The sequence below is a fragment of the Oncorhynchus nerka genome, linkage group LG15 (genome assembly GCF_034236695.1).
Source record: "Oncorhynchus nerka isolate Pitt River linkage group LG15, Oner_Uvic_2.0, whole genome shotgun sequence".
Classification (NCBI taxonomy): Eukaryota; Metazoa; Chordata; class Actinopteri; order Salmoniformes; family Salmonidae; genus Oncorhynchus; species Oncorhynchus nerka.
Window position 1 is genome coordinate 11,703,773 of NC_088410.1, and position 7,788 is coordinate 11,711,560.

The window sequence follows — 7,788 nt, forward strand, 5'->3', positions numbered from 1 at the left end:
TGTGGCAAACAGACTGATTTTCTAGCTAACCTTCCTTTCTCCAGTAATTAATGTTTCCTCTTTCAGAACCTATTCATAATCCACTTCATTTTTACATGTTGAACACTAAATATGTTTAAAATCACATTGAGGTGACATTAGTGTGGAACCAATGTGTCTAATCAACTTCCCCTCGCACTCCATGGTCCTGGACCTTTCTCTTTGGTTTGGACTAGATGGTATACAGCTCTATGTCAGAATTGAATTTTTAGACTTTACACAGCAGGTTAGGAGAATTAGGTTAAGGTTAGGAAAAGGGTTAGGGTTAGCTAAAATGCAAAATGTTTAAACTTAAAGCTGTATCCCATCTAGCTTGCAACTAATGTAATCTGACAGAGTGGGTAACTGCTCACTGCTCCAAAACCTGCCTTCTGACACCATGTATCTAGTCTGTGTTGGCTGACTGTTGGGCCTTCATTCCAACCTCTCCCGCCACTGTGGATTCTATTTATAGCCTTCTCATAAAACTGTGAAGCCTATGTGTTTGATAGACCTATGCTGACAAAGATATCTGGCATCTAACTCATTGCAATTTGAACCCTCTGGTAAATGTGGATAAGTGTAACATTACCGAATACATGAAATGCTTTTTTCCTAAACGGGTATGGACTTACTGCTTGTCTAATAATATATTATTGAATTATTGCAAGCACCACGACCCAACAACCAAGCCACCCTCTGTGAGAAATTCCTGCTGCAGCCACTGCGTCACATGCTCTCTGCTCCTTTTAATACACCAATGGTTCGCATAATGGGTTGTTTACATAGCTAGCTAGTCTGGTGGTGCCTGCAGAGTGTTAGCAAAGATACTTACGTTGCCCTATTCATATGGGGAAATGGTGTAGTCGACACGGATTTATTAAATTTAAACAATGAATAATGTTATGCATAGAATAAAATATACATTTTCTTTTTGAATTGCATGCTGGTGCAAGTTCCTGAAATATGTGGGATGAGTTGGACCGCACAGTGAAGGAAAAGCAGTAATTTTTCTAGACTATTGGAAAAGCATACATTGGGTATTTCATTATTTTCAAGTGTTTTTTGTTGCGGGTGTGTACGGGAGGCGTGCAGGGGAGCAGAGTGTGGTAACAGGCACACTTTTTTATTCCGGTCCAAAACTAAAGCACATAAGTACATAAACGTGCCCAAAACACGGAACATGAACAAAGTCTGGAGGGCAAGGCGCAGGGTGATCCGGCCGGCGACGGTGAAACTCCCACAGCAGTTTGGGGTCCAACACATCCGCAACCGGGACCCAGCACCTCTCCTCCGGACCATACCCCTCCCACTCCACAAGGTACTACTGAAGGTCCCCTGACCAATGCTTCGAATCTAGGATGGAACGAACGGAGTACGCCGGGGCCCCCTCGATGTCCAGAGGGGGAGGAGGAACGTCCCGCACCTCAGTTTCCTGGAGCGGACCAGCCACCACCGGCCTGAGGAGAGACACATGGGACGAGGGGTTAATACGGTATTCAGAGGGAAGCTGTAATCTGTGACACACCTCGTTCACCAGGACTTTGAATGACCCCACAAACCGCGGACCCAGCTTCAAGCAGGGCAGGCGGAGTTGCTGGTTTCGGGTCGAGAGCCAGACCCAGTCCCCCGGTGCGATCACCAAGGTCTCACTGCGGTGACGGTCCGCGCTGGTCTTTTGGCGAAGCGCGGCTTGCTGACGGTGAACATGGGCGGCCTCCCATGTCTTCTCCACGCGCCTGAACCAGTCGTCCATCGCAGGAGCCTCGGTCTGACCCTGATGCCACGTCGCCAGAACCGGCTGGTACCCCAATACGCTCTGAAAAGGGGAGAGCTTAGTGGAGGAGTGGCGAAGTGAGTTCTGTGCCATCTCGGCCCAGGGCACGAACGCCGCCCACTCCCCCGGCCGGTCTTGGCAATAGAACTGCAGAAACCTGCCCACATCCTGGTTGACTCTCTCTACCTGCCCGTTACTCTCTGGGGTGAAAACCTGAGGTGAGGCTGACCGAAACCCCCAGAAGTTCCATTAACGCCTTCCAGGCTCACGACGTGAACTGGGGACCCCGATCAGACACTATATCCTCAGGCACCCCGTAGTGCCGGAAGACGTGAGTAAACAGGGCTTCCGCAGTCTGTAAGGGCCGTAGGAAGACCGGGCAGAGGGAGGAGATGACAGGACTTAGAGAAACTATCCACAACGACCAGGATCATGCGTCTGCCTTCATATTCTGGGAACCTGGTCTGTAGGACACAAAATAGCTAAAGAACATGGCCCACCTTGCCGAGACGAGGATTCAGTCTCCTCGCTGCCCGGATGTACTCCAGGTTGCGGTGGTCAGTCCAGATGAGGAAAGGGTGTTTAGCCCCCTCAAGGCAATGTCTCCACGCCTTCAACGCTTTAACCACAGCCAACAGCTCCCTGTCCCCCACATCATAGTTAAGCTCCGCCGGGCTAAGCTTCTTCGAGAAGAAAGCACAGGTCGGAGTTTCGGTGGCGTACCCGAGCGCCCTGAGAGCACGGCTCCTATCCCAGCCTCGGATGCATCCACCTCCACTATGAACGCTAAAGAGGGATGCGGATGGGCTAGCCCGGGAGCCGAAGTAAACAGAGCTCTTAGCTGCCCAAAAACCTTGTCCGCCTCAGCCGACCACTGCAACCATACGGGACCCCCCTTCAGCAGTGAAGTAATGGGAGCAGCCACCTGGCCAAAACCCTGGATAAATCTCCGGTAGTAATTGGGAAACCCTAAAAATCGCTGCGCCTCCTTTACCGTGGTGGGAGTCGGCCAATTACGCACAGCTGCAATGCGGTCACTCTCCATCTCCACCCCTGATGTGGAAATGCGATACCCTAGGAAGGAGACGACCTGCTGAAAGAACAGGCATTTCTTTGTGTCCTGTGTGATCTTAGGTATGCCCCCTCTAATTCTCCTCTCACTCTCTCCCCTCCTGGAGGACCTGAGCCCTAGGACCATGCCTCAGGACTACGGCAGTCACTGTTCCCAGTCCACCTGGTCGTGCTGCTGATCCAGTTTCTACTGTTCTGCCTGCTATGGAACGCTGACCGGTTCACTGTAAGTGTTACCTTGTCCGGGGCCTGCTGTTTCCTCCCTCTCTCTCTCGCCCCCTTCTCCCTCTCTACCTACCGCACCTGCTGTTTTGACCTCTGAATTCTCGGCTATAAAAACCCAGCTACATATTTGGCGCCAAACCCACTGGCTCCAGGTCATCTATAAGTCTTTGCTAGGTAAAGCTCCGCCTTATCACAGCTCACTGGTCACCATAGCACACGCTCCAGCAGGTATATTTCACTGGTCATCCGCAAAGCCAAAACCACTTGTGGCCGCCTTTCCTTCCAGTTCTCTGCTGCCAATGACTGGAACGAATTGCAAAAAGCACTGAAGTTGGAGACTTATATCTCCCTCACTAAATTTAAGCATCAGCTGTCAGAGCAGCTTACTGATCGCTGCAGCTGTACACAGCCCATCTGTAAATAGCCCATCCAACCAATTACCTACCTCATCCCCATATTTGTTTTTGTTGTTTTTTCTGCTCTTTTGCACACCAGTATTTCTACTTGCACATCCTCATCTGCACATATATCACTCCAGTGTAAATTGCTAAATTGTAATTAGTTAGCCACTATTGGCCTATTTATTGCCTTACCTCCTTACTTCATTTGCACACACTGTATACAGATTTTTCTATTGTGTTATTGACTGTACATTTGTTCATCCAATTCCTGACATTTAATCCTAGTAAAAATACTCCCCCAGTCTTAGGTCAGTTAGGATCACAACTTTAGGTTTAAAGAATGTAAAATGTGATACATAACCCAAATTATTTCTTTCACTTTGATTTCTTTCATCACATTGCCAGTTGGTCAGCCAGTTGCACACTCAATTTAGGAGGAAGCACCGTGCACCTTAAATTGTTTAACTTCTGTCAAACTTTGGTTAGCCTTCCACAAGCTTCCCACAATAAGTTGGGTGACATCCCTACCCAATCCTCCTGACCCGGCGGTGCTAGAGTCAGATCTGTAGGCCTCCTTGCTTGACACGCTTTTTCAGGAGATGCCCTCACATTCAGAGGATGCAGGTCAGGGCTCTGATGGCCACTTTGTTTTCCTTGTGTGTACAGCGCCAACTTAAGTATACTGGGGTCATTGTCCATTTGGAAGACTCATTTGCTGACTGACTGATGTCTTGAGATGTTGCTTCAATATATCCACATAATTTTCCATCCTCATGATTTAATCTATTTTGTGAAGTGCACCAGTCCCTCCTTCAGCAAAACACCCCCCAACATGATGCTGCCACCCCCGTGCTTCACGGTTGGGGTGGTGTTCTTCGGCTTGCAAGCTCCCCCTTTTAACTCCAAACATAACGAGGGACATTATGGCCAAACAGTTCTATTTTTGTTTCATCAGACCAGAGGACATTTCTCGAAAAAGTATAATCTTTGTCCCCATGTGCAGTTGCAAACCGTAGACTGGCTTTTTGAAGGCGGTTTTGGAGCAGTGGCTTCTTCCTTGCTGAGCGGCCTTTCAGGTTATGTTTATATAGGACTAGTTTTACTGTGGAGATAGTTTTGTACCTGTTTCCTCCAGCATCTTCACAAGGTCCTTTGCTGTTGTTCTGGAATTGATTTGCACTTTCCAAAGTAAATTCATCACTAGGAGACAGAACACGTCTCCTTCCTGAGCGGTATGACGGCTGCATTGTCTCATGGTGTTCATTCTTGCGTACTATTGTTTGTACAGATGAATGTGGTACCTTCAGGTGTTTGGAAATTGCTCCCAAGTATGAACCAGACTTGTGGAGGTCTACAATTGTTTTTATGAGATCTTGGCTGATTTCTTTTGATTTTCCCATGATGTCAAGCAAAGAGGCACTGAGTTTGAAGGTAGGCCTTGAAATACATCCACAGGGACACCTCCAATGGACTCAAATGATGTCAATTAGCCTATCAGAAGCTTCCAAAGCCATGACATAATTTTGGCATTGGATACAAAACAAACACGGGCATAATATAAAGGAGAATGTCCCATTTAATTATATGCATTCATATCAAACAGATAATACAGGGCATTCAGAAAGTATTCAGACCCCTTCACTTTTTCACATTTTGTAACATTACAGCCTTATTACAAATGTATTAAATCGTTTTTTTCTTCATCAATCTACACACAATACCCCATAATGACAAAGCAAAAACAGGATTTTAGAAAAGTTTTTCACATTTAAAAAAACAACATCTGAAATATCACATTTACATAAGTATTCAGACCCTTTACTAGGTACTTGGTTGAAACACCTTTGGCAGCGATTACAGCCTTGAGTCTTCTTGGGTATGACGCTACAAGCTTGGTACACCTGTATTTGTGGAGTTTCTCACATTCTTCTCTGCAGATCCTCTCAAGCTCTGTCAGGTTTTTGGGGAACGTTGCTGCACAGCTATTTTCACGTCTCTCCAGAGATGTTTGATCGCGTTCAAGTCCTAGCTGTGGCTGGGCCACTCAAAGACGTTCAGAGACTTGTCCCGAAGTCACTCCTGCATTGTCTTGGCTGTGTGCTTAGGGTCATTGTCCTGTTTGAAGGTAAACCTTCACCCCGGTCTGAGGTCCTGAGTACTCTAGAGCAGGTTTTCATTGAGAATCTCTCTGTACTTTGCTACGTTCATTTTCCCTCAATCCTGACTAGTCTCCCAGTCTCTGCCACTGACAAACATCCCCACAGCATGATGCTGCCACCACCATGCTTCACCATAGAAATGGTATTGGCCAGGTGATGAGCGCTGCCTGGTTTTCTCCAGAAGTGACGGTTGGCATTCAGGCCAGAGAATCTTGTTTTTCATGACCTGAGACTCCTTTAGTTGCCTTTTGGCAAACTCCAAGCGGACTGTCATGTGCCTTTTACTGAGGAGTGGCTTCTGACTGGCCACTCTACCATAAAGGTCTGATTGGTGGAGTGCTGCAGAGATGGTTGTCCTTCTAGAAGGTTCTCCCATCAGAGAAACACAGAGAAACTCTGGAGGGAGGAGAAATGATCCTCACTGCACATTTCAGTGTTGGTTCAAGTTGCTGAGAACCACACCTACCTTTGGTAATTTACAATGCTTTAGTAAACAGTTTTGCATATTCATAGGCTTGATCAAGTTGTCACTGATTTACTTTAAATGGAGAATTTCATTATTTATATGCAATGTTGAAACCGAGGGGAGGGGAAAGTGACAAGAAGAAACATTAGGTAAACATACACTGCATGCATGTATTGACTGATCATGTAAGAATGCACAAATAACCTGGCTGGCTAGTAAGCCGAGATTAAACACAACACAACTAGCTGCATTTCCTATGTTTTTAAATCAGATGTTAAAATGTCTTACCTCCAAACCAATCGGGCATGACTATTTTGTCCTGCTACGCCAATGTCATTGGGTGAAATGAATGCATCAGTTACCATTTGTCCCTGAAAACACATTGAAATTAGCTGGCTAGCAAGTTCACCAATTCATGATTTAAAAAAACTGTTGACATTGCTGATTTTATGTTTAGATCATTTAGTTGTTCATTCCTAAACAGCTGATAACGAGAACGCCTGCTCGCATCTGATGAGCTAACTTTGCTTGGCTAGCGGAATGATACACAGCAGTGACTTAACATTTGAATTCAATATGAAAGTAATTTGCTGAACATAATTTGGTGAATAAATAAACATAATACTTACAAAGTTATTCATTATTCCTCAGGAATATTTTCTCCCAAAAGTGTTTTCAGTCTGCCATTGGTACAGAAGTTTTGGGGATTTTCGCTGTGTCGCAAGGTGTCATGGGATAGCTTTCCAATCAAAGGAAACGGAAAAGTATGCTGCTGTGACCGATGTGAAATGGCTAGCTAGTTAGCGGTGGTGCTAATAGCTTTTCGATCGGTGACGTCACTTGCTCTGAGACCTTGAAGTAGTGGTTCCCCTTGCTCTGCATGAGCCATGGCTTTTGTGGAGTGATGGGTAACGATGCTTCGTGGGTGTCAGTTGTTGATGTGTGCAGAGGGTCCCTGGTTCAAGCCCAGGTTGGGGCGAATAGAGGGACGGAAGCTATACTGTTACACTGCCATGCGTGCTTTGTTTTCCAGCTCTCCCAAGTACGCTTAAAGAACTTCCGGTAAGCTTAGTACATACTTGCCTTTTCGCGTTCCTATGTTTGGAATAGCACTTGAAAAGTGACAGTTGACTTCTGTACCCCCTTTGTATGCATTTTAGAACACAGCGCTCCCACAGGTGGTGAGGGTAGGCAACAACACATTCGCCACACTGACCCTCAACACGTGGGCCCCTCAGGGGTACGTCCTTAGTCCCGTCCTGTACTCCCTGTTCACCCACAACTGCTTGGCTGTGCACGACTCCAACACCCTCATTAAGCTTGACCACAACACGACAGTGTTAGGCCTGATCACCGATGACAGTCAGATAGCCTACAAGGAGAAGGTCAGAGACCTGGCAGTGTGGTGCCAGGACAACAACCTCTCCCTTAACATCAAGGAGTTGATCGCGGACTACAGGAAACGGGGGGCCAAGCACGCCCCCATTCAAATCAACGTGGCTGTAATGGAGTGGGTCAAGAGAGCCACGTTCCTCGGTGTCCATATGACTAAGGACCTATCATTGTTCGAACACACCAACACAGGAGGCTGAAAAGATTTGGCATGGGCCCTCAGATCCTCTCAAAGTTCAACAGCTGCACCATTGAGAGCATCTTGACTGGCTTCATCAC